The sequence below is a fragment of the Salvelinus fontinalis genome, chromosome 15 (assembly GCF_029448725.1).
Source record: "Salvelinus fontinalis isolate EN_2023a chromosome 15, ASM2944872v1, whole genome shotgun sequence".
In the NCBI taxonomy this organism is placed as follows: Eukaryota; Metazoa; Chordata; class Actinopteri; order Salmoniformes; family Salmonidae; genus Salvelinus; species Salvelinus fontinalis.
The window spans coordinates 16,328,741-16,343,975 of NC_074679.1; positions in this window are offsets into that span (position 1 = coordinate 16,328,741).

Consider the following 15,235-nt stretch of genomic DNA (forward strand, 5'->3'; position numbering starts at 1 on the left):
TTGGCACATGTAGGTAGCCCTCGATGTTGATTCGGGGCCCTCTGCATCCCACCGGAGTACATCTGGGGGAAACACTATAGCAATTAGGGACAGCAGCTTCATACTGGACCATTTGATAGAGGCTCAATGTCCATCTTCAGCTCTCTACATGACTCCCCAGAGACTGTTTTGATGAGTGCCTTGAATGAGTGTTTGTATTTGAAAAGGCCTGACGCAGCATGCTCTGCAGTGGACACACCCAGAATAAAAGAGACCTTTAGCAGTTTCCCTCTGACTTCCCGAAATCCTTACCCAGCCTTTAAACCACCGTGAAAGGTGAACCTTTATGGATGTGCGACATTAAAGGTGGTAAAAGAGCAGATGTGAGGATATGCCAATCCCTTGATGTGGCATCATCAAAAAAAGAATGTCAGCGCACTCCAAAAAGTTATGATCTGGCAAACAAAACGTTTATGGCTGAGGTCACCCAAATCAATTACTGTAATTGTGACGGGAAACGAGACAGTGTTGTTGAGTGAACTGCCAGGGGCTACCCTGCTGCTGAACTTCCGAGAGGGTCACAGTCATGACCTCCTCTCCTCCTTCAGTTTGAACTCTGTGGTTGAGCAGTAAATGGTCAGACCTTATCACTGCTGATTTACAGATGGAAGTGGGCATGTTTGGAAACCTTGTAACCCTACGGGTCACAGCTGGGGAAATTGTTGTACTATACAGTAACTGACTGTCACAATGACCATGGAGGAGGAGCAATAATAGGCCTAATTGTTCCAGTCTCTGGGCTGAAAACCGAAGGGTTTCCCTTCTGCTCGATGACATTTGCATTAGCCGAATGGCATCAACTGAGAATGGGAACAATTATCATGAATAGAACAGACTGCCACGATGAGAAATTACTATAGTCTGATACTGCATGGATTTCTTATTGTATTGGTTGGTTGACATTAAGGTAATTCTAAATAAAACGAAACAAAGTACATTTCCATATATTCATTAGAACACTTCCAATAATAGCTCCAACTTGGCTCACCCAATTACACGTAGCCAGCTGTGAAATTCAATTAATAAAGTGCCTTTCATCTTTGAATGTACTTACTTTACAAAGCATGGCATAACAGTGGAGGTGGGCACAAATCAGCACAGTACTGTGTTCAGCTAGATTTAGGCAGTGTTCTCTAGAAGGAGTCCAATGCAATTTAACAGGCTCAAATTGAATCCCCGGAACTCTATCGCTCCTCAATTCACCCCAGTTACGTGATAACTAGCCATGTCAAATTGGTTGTCCCATGCTTGTCCAGACTTTTAATATGACATTTTATGTGACATGCATACTATCAATAATATAATACTGAATCTTGAATTGAACTGAATACATTAAATGTTTGCTTTATGTTTTTAGCAGAAGAATACCTGGAGCTGGAGTCACACAGTGCTATGGGGACCAACAGGTAACTGCCAAAATAATGGAAACATTTGAGTAATGAGGGATACAACGTATATTGAAAGCAGGTGCATCCACACAGGTGTGGTTCCTGAGTTAATTAAGCAATTAACATTCCATCATGCTTAAGGTCATTGGCACGTAGAGTAGGCCAAAAGGCTAAACTGAAAAACCTTAACTGCAACTTCAGCCAGTATTAAACTTTAACTCTACCAAATAAAACGATGGCCGAGCCACAAAAGCACTTCTGTGCAAGGGTGTTTATTTACATAGTGACTCCAAAAAGAAAAACAGTACTGCCACAAATGTATACATTATGGGAACAGATAAACAGTACTGCCCCATAAACAGCTCAATGAAAAGGTCCACATTACAAAAGTAGCCTCTTTCAGTTCAGAGGGCTAAGGGCTATATCCAGGCACTCTGCGTTGCATCTTGCAGAAGAACAGCTTTTAGCCGTGGAATGGTCGTATAAAACACCCCCTTGGGGTATAAACGCCTAGATGACCCACCCTAAATCACACCCCGACCTAACCAACATAGAGAAGAAAAGCTCTCTATGGTCAGGGCGTGACAACGACAAGTGGAAAAGAGGCAATCCATAATTTCGATTAAGACATTCATGAGCAAGCTAGGATGGATGAAGTCAATACAACTATTTGTTCAACTGTACAGTTACAGAATTCAGAACATGGGCGGTTCTTACAGTGTTTTCTCTGTAAGAACCAAGTCAGAAGCTTAGGATAAATAACTGGGGCATATAAGCAGAGAAAGCTCTTACAATATTCGATGATTACATGTAACGTTCGTCGTCTGGAGGAGAAGAAAAGGACCAAGATGCAGCGTGGTATGTGTCCATAATGTTTTAATAATAAAACTGAACACTGAAACAAAACAATAAACCGACAAAAGAACAGTCCCGAAAGGTGAAACACAAAAACACTAAACAGGAAATAACCACCCACAAAACACAACAGAAAACAGGCTACCTAAATATGGTTCCCAATCAGAGACAATGACTAACACCTGCCTCTGATTGAGAACCATATCAGGCCAAACGAGAAACCCAACATAGAAACACAAAACATAGATAACCCACCCAACTCACGTCCTGACCAACTAAAACAAAGAAATAACACAAGAACTAGGGTCAGAACGTGACATTACATTTCTCAAAAACAGGTTATAGGCTACATGTGCACCACCAAGTCAGAACACTAGGCAAAATTAAGAGGTGAAAATAGAGCAAATGATTAGGGTGAGGCACATAGGCTACTAACAGCTTACTACACAACATACACTTAGTATTACTTTCTTAGCTACAGTATACATATCTCCCTGGCATATTACGTAATTTATGCAGCAGCATACAAGACATTTTTGGACTCACCTTGTCGTGCTGTGCTCACAGGATGGTGGTGCGTTGGTCCTTCATGGGCAAATTTTGTCATCAAGGTCTGTCATTCTCTGGATTGATGGTGCTTTCAAGGCAACTGGGAACTCTAAGAAAAAAACATGTTGAATCATGATGACGTCAGGGATCTTCAGATCATAGCTCTAGAAAGAGGCCCAAGTTCCGAATTTACAATTCCGAGTGGGATGAAAGTTCAAAACATGTTTTTCCCGAGTTCCCAGTTGTCTTGAACTCACTAATGTCTGATTTTGCAGTTCTGAGTTAAGAGTTGTTTTGAGCGCGGCACAAATCATGCTTCATTGACAGCATGGCCAATGTTGAATGTTTATAATTTTAAACTAGGAAAAGAGACCCTTCATCTTGGACTTGGGACCACACAGCCACTCCACTGAATAGCAGGCTAATGGTGGCTTTAAAATGTTTGAAGTTAGCCACACTGATTCCTTCCAAACCACTCATTGTTGAATTTGCGATTTCCAACTTGTTGTGTAATGTTTATGTCCAAAGGCCGATGAGCACCGATACGTTTCATCTACAATGTCTCTTCATTATTTATCTTCATATGACAAGGCTAAAAAGGATTTGCCAGTAGATTGTTGACTTGATTCATGATGATGACTGCTAACTCAAATTTTGAAAGTATGATGTTGACATGATCAGTCCAATCAAAGCTACTGTAGATATAATGTGATTTGACATAATTTTATCTGTGGCCAACGACCTTGAGCCTTCTTGGATGGGCACTTCTAAATGTGACTCCATGGCAGAACCCAAGGCGCTTGAATTTTCTAGCTCTACCCTTAGACTTTGCGGTGACGTAGTGTCCCCATGAGTGACAGAACACTGAGCCAATCACGGCATAACGCTCGGTATTTTCTGCTGGCTTGCCCCACCACCACAGAAAGCACTGAACTAGGCTGAAACACCTGCATTTTGGAGCTGCCTTACTCAAGAAAACCAAAAAGAGACCATGTTTGTATGCGGCTTTTAAGTCAATGATATATATTTTTTAACATTGTTTGCAAACTGATATGTGACACGTATTAATGCCAAAATAACATGCAAAACAGGAAAGCCCCACCTGCCCTGAATGACGGGCCACCACTGGTTCAGCATATCCTGTACAATTCCATTACCAAAGAGGCAGTGCAGTTCCTGCCTGAAATACTACCTTCTCTGCGAGGTGCATGTTTTGCTATTTAATAAAACAATGTTTTAGCACGAGAAAAACAGTCATCATTCAGGAGTTCCAGGCACCAACCTTCTGCAGAGAGATTTCTAACATTGGCTTCCAGAGACTTGTGTTAACAATAGGCGTAGTGGATATGATAATTCTAGTGTAGCTCAGTTGGTAGAGCATGGAGCTTGCACTGACAGAGTTGTGGGTTTGATTCCCATGGGGGACCAGTATGAAAAAAGTATGAGAATGTTTGCAATCACTACTGTAAGTCACTCTGGATAAGTGTGTCTGCTAAATGACTAAAATAAAAATGTAGACATACTGTATCTGTAGTTTATCTGTTATTTGCACCCATACACACATACAACCCTACAAGCTTTTCAGACACTTTTGCTCATTGCCACAAGCACCTTCCCTGCACCTCCAAAGTTTGGGTATCACTTTGTCATCAGCAGATCAGCCAACCCTAGAGCACTTTACAGAGCCAATTATTCCTGTGTAATCTGACACAAACCTTGGGAAAGGACACCATAATGGTGATAAAAGTTTCTGCCAAGAAGCATTTTTTGAACAGACTGGTATTCAGACCTTACAGAGTGGAGTGTGAAAGGAGAATGAAATCCATTAGATATTGAGCAATGGCAATTACTGTAATACGTTGTGTGACAATGTCTGTAAAATAGACAACAGTCTTGATGAAATGATTGTGGCTGAGAGGATAGTTGTTTTCAATGGCACCTCAGTTAATCACTATAATTTCACAACACATTATGTTCTTCTGTATAGTATTGCATAGTGGAAAGTGATGACAGAGAAAACAAAAAGGCATAATATCCACTGAACAAAAAAAGAAACGCAACATGTAAAGTGCTGGTCCCATGTTTCATGAGCTGAAATAAAAGATCACAGAAATGTTCCATATGCACAAAAATGTTGTGCACAAATGTGTTTACATCCCTGTTAGTGAGCATTTCTCCTTTGCCATGATAATCCATCCACCTGACAGGTGTGGCATATCAAGAAGAAGATTAAACAGCATGATCATTACACAAGGCCACATTAAAATGTGCAGTTTTGTCACATAACACAATGGCACCAGTTTTGAGGGAGTGTGCATTTGGCATGCTGACTGCAGGAATGTCCACCACAGCTGTTGCCAGAGAGTTTAATGTTAATTTCTCTACCATAAGCCGCTTCCAACGTCATTTTAGAGAACTTGGCAGTACGTCCAACCGGCCTCACAACTGCAGACCACAAGTATGGCGTTGTGTGGGTGAACGGTTTGCTGATATCAACGTTGTGAACAGAGTGCCCCGTGGTGTAGCGGTGGGGTTATGGTATGGCAGGTATAAGCTACGGACAACAAACACAATTGCATTTATCTATGGCAGAAAACACTAGCTACTCTGTGCTGTTCCAACATATGTTGCCATGACAACATGATCAATTAAGGGTCATCTGTTGATGCTTACAAAATAAGTAAAAACAAAGCTGTGTGCTACATTCTCTTTACTTACTGGATATGCGCCTCGTTCATGGTCTGATTCTCTTATGCAGATTACAAGATAAAAAACACTAGCTGGCCTTATTGCAACCAAAGTGTTTTCCCATGTGCTGTTTTTGTCATTCTCTTCGGTGTACATTTCTCCATATCAAGGAGGCACTTGCCACAGACTCTTACTTTATCTGGAGGCAAAAGAAACGCACACCTGTTGAGGCGAGCTGCTGGCTAGCGGAGTAGGACACTTGGAAAAGAAAAGGAGAGCCGCACACTCTAGGAGCTCAGATGCAATAATGTAATAACCTAATGATCAACATTTCTACAGACAAGCTGTCTTCATCAGGGTATAATGACAAACACTGCGGGTAACTAGTTGTAATCATGGCCAGGTGTGGCTTGATATCATTGGTTAATTTACTTTATCTATCACGCTGGAAAGTGATAGGGAACTAAACTATTTAATACATAACCTTACATCAAAAACAGCTTTAATGCGCCATAGGGCTCAATAGAGCAGCTGTATGCTAGCCTCTACTGTGAAATGATGGCTCACAACACAGATATTCCCCTCTCCCACATTAAATCTTGTGTACATTAGACTATGTATTTAATAATACCATGAGCATGAAGCATAGAGATCAGTGACTAGTATGGAACTGCATTTCACAGGTCTGTAGCAAAGGCTGTACAAATACAGGGCAATAAGGCTTCAGAATATATACTCACCACCTCCCTTCAGCATCAGGAAATACATTAACATATAAACAAACATGCTGGCTGTCGTGTGTAGCTAAACGGGCTACAAGCCATACCAGATCAGATAATAAATTAATGAATAAACTCTGTGTAACCACATAGTATTGAGTCAATCCTCCTGACAACCACAGTCAGATGATACAGTATTAATAATGGAGTCCTATAGAAACAGCCCTGTATATGGGTTGTCATTAGTTACCAAAGCCACAAAGTCAAAATGTAAGGTTAGGCATAAGGTATGCAGTGTGGTTAAGGTTAAGGTTAGGTTTAGATTTTAAGGAGAGAAATTGTAGACAGGCTTTGTGACTGTGGTAACTAGTGACGACCCTGTATGTGAGGGTATCCATACCCCTTGTGAAGTGACTCAAGGTCATTCTATGACGTTATCTGAAGACCCCTAGCTTTTCTCTGAGTGTACAGCGTTTCTGTGATGGCTCATAAAAGGAGAAGACCCTCACCTGAGTAAAGGTTCAAGGTAGTTTTATAGATTTTCACCTAGAAGAGAGCTACAGTAGCTGTGTAGGACTGAACACTTTCCTTATTCAAGCATGTAATCATATTCGCTGGACACTGTGATATGGATATGAATGCAGAACCTACAGTATTTTTCTATAGAACTGCTCCAGATAAAATGGAAGAACAATATTACTTCCTCTGCTGATCAATTATTCATAGACAATCTGACATACACCTAGATTTGACTGCCGAGTGCTCATCCTGAAAATTCATCTCACGTCTCCAAATATATATTTCATTTGATCTAACTGTCCTCCCCACTGTGTGGGTGGATGGTGAAAAGACACTGAAAGAAGGTGAGGGAAGTATGTCAGGAGAGAGAGAGAGTAGAAAGAAGATAGACTTGAGCTCCTCCAGCTACTCACATAGTGAAAAGTAGAAAGGAGTAAAAAAAGAGGGATGATTCAAGTCATCCATCTACTTTGAGCGTGTCCACATTTACCACTGATTAACACAGCTCTGATACCAATGTGACCTCAAAGAGACAGTGGTACTCTGGGCCCACATTACATAGTGAAGGAGGAAGGTAGATTGGACTGAAAGTTGTTATTCTGGTAAGTCCCCACACCAGCATCTGCCATTTCATATGGAATCTTTGATCTTGCAGCACTATTATATTGTATATACTGCTCTCACTGGTGTCTTAATGTGGTCTGGTACTGCTCTTACTGGTGTCTTAGTGTGGTCTGGCACTGCTCTCACGGGTGTCTTAATGTGGTCTGGTACTGCTCTCACTGGTGTCTTAATGTGGTCTGGCACTGCTCTTGCTGGTGTCTTAATGTGGTCTGGCACTGCTCTTACTGGTGTCTTAATGTGGTCTGGTACTGCTCTCACTGGTGTCTTAATGTGGTCTGGTACTGCTCTTACTGGTGTCTTAGTGTGGTCTGGTACTGCTCTCACTGGTGTCTTAATGTGGTCTGGTACTGCTCTTACTGGTGTCTTAGTGTGGTCTGGCACTGCTCTTACTGGTGTCTTAATGTGGTCTTGCACTGCTCTTACTGGTGTCTTAATGTGGTCTGGTACTGCTCTCACTGGTGTCTTAATGTGGTCTGGTACTGCTCTTACTGGTGTCTTAGTGTGGTTTGGCACTGCTCTGTTCCTTCCGTCCCTCTCGACGCCCCTACCTGTGCACGACCCTCTGCACACATCGACAACAGTCACCCTCGAAGCATCGTTACCTATCGCTCCACAAAAGCCGCGGCCCTTGCAGAGCAAGGGGAACAACTGCTTCAAGGTCTCACAGCGAGTGACGTCACCAATCAAAATGCCATTAGCGCGCACCCCACTAACTAGCTAGCCATTTCACATTGGTTACACTCACCCCCCTTTTGACCTCCTCCCTTTCCGCAGCAACCAGTGATCTAGGTCAACAGCAACAATGTAACAGTGTTGCTTCTGTCCCTCTCCTTGCCCCTACCTGGGCTCGAACCAGGGACCCTCTGCACACATCAACAACTGACACCCTCAAAGCATTGTTACCTATCGCTCCACAAAAGCCGCAGAGCAAAGGAAACAACTACTTCAAGGTCTCAGAGCGAGTGATGTCACCAATTTGAAAAGCGCACACCCTGCTAACTAGCTAGCCATTTCACACCGTTTACACTGGCACTGCTCTCAATGGTGTCTTAATGTGGTCTGGCACGGCGCTCACTGGTGTCTTAACATGATCTGGCACTGCTCTCACTGGTGTGTTAATGTGGTCTAGTTGTATACTAACTGTCGTGTCAACGTTTTATTTGGATCAGATACATAAAATGGCACATGTCATGTGCCGCCTCCGATTGAATCATTCTTCAACTATTGTTATATTATGCAAAGAGAGAACCGGCCTAAGGGTTTTACTCCCATCAACATGAGCCTGTTTGTGTTCCTCTGGGTGTCTTCTTCCTCTCTTTTTTTGTGACGGTTCTGCTCTGCTGTCACACTGAGCCCTCTGCTCATCTCACACAGCAACACAGCACGCACCCATCCGTCCCAAGACGCCAGCAGCAACATTACACAATCACAAAGCATTTGTGTCGTTACACAGTTTTGGCTCTGATGTATCATCCAGCTAGTTATCACAGCTTATTGTGAAATATAAACAACATACTTATTCGGAATATGGAACAGTCACACTATTTTGTTGTGTGTATTGCAAATTTCTTTTCATAACACATTCGTGTACATTACACAATTTTCTTACAGATTCCAATTTGTTGTGGCTATTGTTAGCTAGGCTAGGTGTTTGGGGTTAAGGTTAGGATTAGTGGTTAAGGTTAGGGTTAGGTAATCATGCTAGCTACATAGTTAAAAAGTAGTAAGTAGTTGCAAAGTTGCTAATTAGCTAAAGTTGTCCATGATGATGCTAAATTTGTCCAATATGTCATTTGAACACGCAACGTTTGGGTTTATAGACCATCACGTTATACGCCCACCCAGCCTCCAGACCTACCTCCTTCCTAGTTTTTCTGTCTTAAAGGGAAACTCCACTCAAAATCGATCTTTTGGTGTTTTTTTAATTAGTCCACTGTTGATACAGTGCCAAAATGTTTTGCATGTCAGCAGTCAAGTTTTCAAAATATTTTACTTTCAAGAAGCAAAGTGTCACCGGCCACATCATCATGATGATGCAATATTACACTTTGCTTCTAGCGGACTAATAAAAAATAAGACCAAAAGAACGTTTTTGAGTGGATTTTCCTTTTAAGTAACCTACTGTCTTGATCTGTGATTGAAATGCACTGTATACAAAATAGCCTTTTTTGTGTGCCTGTCACGAATTCCAATAATTATTTATTTTACAATAATCTGTGATAATCGCTTCCACAAAGGACTCATGAATAATATACAAAGTTGTGGTATCTATTGGTGAGGTCTTGAGACACACACACGCACGCACGGACACACACACGCAGGTCTTCCTAGGCACATACAATGAACTACTCTCAACTACTCAAACACTCTTTAATGCTCTCTTTTTCTTAGCTTGCTTCGACAGTTAGACATTACATATGAGCAAGTCTGTCAAAATACTGTGACAGTCTAACCAGCCTCTTCATTTGACCAGCTTGGGAAGACAGGTGAAACCAGATAGCCAATTGGCTTCATTAAAATGATATATTCTGGCAAATGGTGCCTTACAAGTCATTCCCTTGAGACGAGACAGAATTCCCTGACTCTAGCAATGGTTTATAGGGAGGTGAAATCCATGATATGGCAGGTGCCAAGACCTCCATTCTGCTAGATTTACTGTAATGCTTCAATTTCATACGTGAACCCAGTTTATTAGAAGCCGCAGTCAATCAATCAGCCTCTGTCAGAGTGGTGTTATCAACATAAAGGAAGCCATTCAAGAGACTGTCCTTCTAGCAATGTAGCCTGTTACCTCTGAGGTCAAATGTAATGGGAGTGTAATAACATGACAGCCATGTGAAACGTAACCAACCAACCTTCCCATAGTTGTGTAAGGAGAGATCACAGCTCCCCCTAGAGGTTAAACCTGACTTAATTCAGAAATCACTCTCCAATGAATGACACTGCAGTTGTCACTGTGTTGTAAAATTCTGCATGAAATATGGATTAATTTCTTCACCACTCTCAGCACTATTTAAGTAATCCTGGATACATATCAAATGAGTTTGTCCCAATATCAAAACAAAGTGGACCACATTACTTCACACATGATGTATTCCATAACTACAGAGAAATTGCAGTAGGGCTACGAGGGAGAAAAAGGTAGAGTGAGAAACAGGTAGAGGGAAAACAGGTAGAGGGAGAAAAAGGTAGTGAGAAATGGGTAGAGTTAGAAAAAGGTAGAGTGAGAAAAAGGTAGAGTGAGAAAAAGGTAGAGTGAGAAACGGGTAGAGTGGGAATCGGGTAGAGTGGGAAACGGGTAGAGTGGGAAACGGGTAGAGTGGGAAACGGGTAGAGTGGGAAACGGGTAGAGGGGGAAACGGGTAGAGGGAGAAACGGGTAGAGGGAGAAACAGGTAGAGGGAGAAACAGGTAGAGGGAGAAACAGGTAGAGGGAGAAACAGGTAGAGTGAAAAGAATGATAGATCAGATGGAGATTAGAAGCGATACAAAAAAGATGAATGGTTTTCCCTCTCAACACATTACTGAGGTGTCATTACTCCTAAAGAAATGGATGCACAGGATCTGACCACTTTTCTCCAAACACACGCTGCCAGCACTTTCCATCCCCCTCTTCTCTCTTCCTCTCAGCCGCTGGGAAGGATGGATGAGTGACATGAGGCAGACAGACACTAACATCCTCATGTTCTGCTGTAAGGGGAATTGTTCCATTACAGAGACCGTCAAGGGGAGGTGGGGTGTGTGTGTGTGTGTGTGTGTGTGTGTGTGTGTGTGTGTGTGTGTGTGTGTGTGTGTGTGTGTGTGTGTGTGTGTGTGTGTGTGTGTGTGTGTGTGTGTGTGTGTGTGTGTGTGCGCGCGCGCGCGCGCGTGCGTGCGTGCGTGTGTGTTTACATGTGTGTGTGTGTGTGTGCGTGGTGTGTGTGTTTATGTGTGTGCTCCCGTGTGTAGAGGAGTCATGGCTTGCCCAAAATCAACTCCCTCTGCACCTCAGCAGCTTCCCTTATATAGACAACATTGGACAAATTCAGTCGGCAATTGGAACTGAGATGAGTCAGTGATATTTAGTCGGAGCGTCCAATGTTTCATTTATCAAGGAAGAAACAAAAGGGAATTTAGTCTCCGTTAAAACCTCAAAGACAAACAACCCTGTCTCCCAAGTAAGATGATATAAGATCTCTCGCTGGTCCTTACATTACCTTAGGTAGTCTGTGATATTATTACAGGTTGTCTGTTCTATTCGAAGAACCAGGCAACTCACAGGCCTGGGGCTATGTGTAAAACCACTGTTAATAATTAAAATATTCCATGTGAGTTCTCAGTGGTACACTCACTCAGGTCACCCCCTCCGCCACACCACGGTAATAAAGGGTGTCCTTCACTTGATTAATTGCTGTAATCTTGGGAGCCATCCAGGTATTGAACATTTTAATATGTGGTCCACACCACTGTGAATAATAAAGAGGACAAGACTGCGTGGGTCTTTATTTAGAAGTCCAATTACGCTGCATGCATTTTTCTAATGCAAATTAATATATAAATCAAATCAAATCAAGTTTATTTTATATAGCCCTTCGTACATCAGCTAATATCTCAAAGTGCTCTACAGAGACCTAGCCTAAAACCCCAAACAGCAAGCAATGCAGGTGTAGAAGCACGGTGGCTAGGAAAAACTCCCTAGAAAGGCCAAAACCTAGGAAGAAACCTAGAGAGGAACCAGGCTATGAGGGGTGGCCAGTCCTCTTCTGGCTGTGCCGGGTGGAGATTATAACAGAACATGGCCAAGATGTTCAAATGTTCATAAATGACCAGCATGGTCAAATAATAATCAGGAGTAAATGTCAGTTGGCTTTTCATAGCCGATCATTAAGAGTATCTCTACCGCTCCTGCGGTCTCTAGAGAGTTGAAAACAGCAGGTCTGGGACAGGTAGCACGTCCGGTGGACAGGTCAGGGTTCCATAGCTGCAGGCAGAACAGTTGATATAAATCGTGTGTTCTCACCTCCCCCCAGCTACAACCCATGTTCTTTTGTACTGAACTAGATTAATACTCGAGTACTTCATTCAACACTTCACAATCAACTCATCCACACCATGACTAGATGAGCAACAACTAGGGGTGTCAATGTTGAGATTGTTAGGGTTTAGAAAAAAATCCCTAAAAATGTAACAAACACCTAATTCAACAATGCTGTAAAATTAGTGGGAGGAGATATACATCTTTCAAATTATTTACCACAGATATAAAGCGCTCAACATGTCATCGTAATTGGAAAAATGGCAGAGAGTGAGACAAGGAAGCAACAGCAGCGAAATCTTGTATGGCAATACTTTGTGAAGTTAAATGAGGTGGTGAAATATATGCAAACATTTTTATTTATTTTTATTTTATTTATTTAACCTTTATTTAATTAGGCAAGTCAGTTTAAGAATAAGTTCTTATTTACAATGACGGCCTACCCCGGCCAAACCCAGACAACGCTGGGCCAATTGTGCGCCGCCCTATGGGACTCCCAATCACGGCCGGATGTGATGCATTGCGAGGTGAAATTGAGCTACAGTGGCAGTACAGGTGCAATGCTTAACCATCTGAAAGGGAGTCATTGTGAGACCCAAACCGTTGCTGGCAGCAGTGTGATAAGGGACAGAGTGAGAAAATCACAGTGCTGATTACAAAAATGACTACAGTTGATATGCAGTCATTGTCAATGGTAAAGGATGTTGGCTTCACTGCCCTGATGGCATATCTAAACCAGACAACTAGATGTCATGTTGGAAAACCGTGACAGCCTGGATGGAGAAATTTAACAATGCTCTGCAAGTACAAAGCACCAGCTCTCAAACACCATACGTGGCATTAAGAATAGATTGTTGGATGTCTATGAACATGCTGTTATACATCACTGCAATGAGCCATCACATTGATGAGAAGTGGGACATGAATTCCCACAACCGAGAACATGGAGGAGAGGGACAAAGCAGAGAACCACATTACTGAGTGGGTGGAGGACAGCATTAAGGTGAGTGCTGTCGGGTAAGTAACCAGGTCTGCGTTAGATTGAACTGCACTGCCCCCTAGCAGTCATACGCAGGATCATATCTGACTTGTGAAGTTACGTCCTTTTATGATTTTCTAAACATTAAGAACAATTATAAATGTTTCATATCCCTAGCAATAACTATTTTGGTCTCGGGATGATCTTGCATCTCTCCAGGCCCTCCAGGCCCATAGTTGCCTCATATACCTCAGGAACATCAGAGCGACTACCAGGCTGATCAAACTCAACACACCTGTCCTTCATTGACAGGTGTGTTGATGACATGTGTGTTCATTGACAGGACTGTATTTGGCTGCAGTGCAGTCTGTGGTGGGACTGTGATGCATTCTGATGGCACACAGATTTAATGCTTCATGTGTGGTGCTGCTCCGTCTCAATGTCCTGCTCTGCTCTGCTTCTAGTGTCTCATTTCACCCTGAGAGGACATGCTGAGAGGAACAGGTCCTGCTAACTGCAGTGTGAGATACCCCAATAACTAGCCTCATTTAGATAAGAGACCCAGGGGCTGAATACTATGCACATTTTTTTACCTTTATCTAACCAGGTAGGCAAGTTGAGAACAAGTTCTCATTTACAATTGTGACCTGGCCAAGATAAAGCAAAGCAGTTCGACACATACAACAACACAGAGTTACACATGGAATAAACAAACATACAGTCAATAATACAGTAGAAAAATAAGTCTATATACAATGTGAGCAAATGAGGTGAGATAAGGGAGGTAAAGGCAAAAAAAGGCCATGGTGGCGAAGTAAATACAATATAGCAAGTAAAACACTCGAATGGTAGATTTGCAGTGGAAGAATGTGCAAAGTAGAGATAGAAATAATGGGGTGCAAAGGAGCAAAATAAACAAATAAATACAGTAGGGGGAGAGGTAGTTGTTTTGGCTAAATTATAGATGGGCTATGTACAGGTGCAGTAATCTGTGAGCTGCTCTGACAGCTGGTGCTTACAGCTAGTGAGGGAGATAAGTGTTTCCAGTTTCAGAGATTTTTGTAGTTCATTCCAGTCATTGGCAGCAGAGAACTGGAAGGAGAGGCGGCCAAAGGAAGAATTGGTTTTGGGGGTGACCAGAGAGATATACCTGCTGGAGCGCGTGCTACAGGTGGGTGCTGCTATGGTGACCAGCGAGCTGAGATAAGGGGGTACTTTACCTATCACGGTCTTGTAGATGACCGGGAGCCAGTGGGTTTGGCGACGAGTATGAAGCGAGGGTCAGCCAACGAGAGCGTACAGGTCGCAGTGGTGGGTAGTATATGGGGCTTTGGTGACAAAACGGATGGCACTGTGATAGACTGCATCCAATTTATTGAGTAGGGTATTGGAGGCTATTTTGTAAATGACATCGCCGAAGTCGAGGATCGGTAGGACGATCAGTTTTACAAGGGTATGTTTGGCAGCATGAGTGAAGGATGCTTTGTTGCGAAATAAGAAGCCAATTCTAGATTTAACTTTGGATTGGAGATGTTTGATGTGAGCCTGGAAGGAGAGTTTACAGCCTAACCAGACACCTAGGTATTTGTATTTGTCCACATTTTCTAAGTCATAACCGTCCAGAGTAGTGATGTTGGACAGGCGGGCAGGTGCAGGCAGCGATCGGTTGAATAGCATGCATTTAGTTTTACTTGTATTTAAGAGCAATTGGAGGCCACGGAAGGAGAGTTGTATGGCATTGAAGCTCGTCTGGAGGGTTGTTAACACAGTGTCCAAAGAAGGGCCAGAAGTATACAGAATGGTGTCGTCTGCGTAGAGGAGGATCAGAGACTCACCAGCAGCAAGAGCGACATCATTGATGT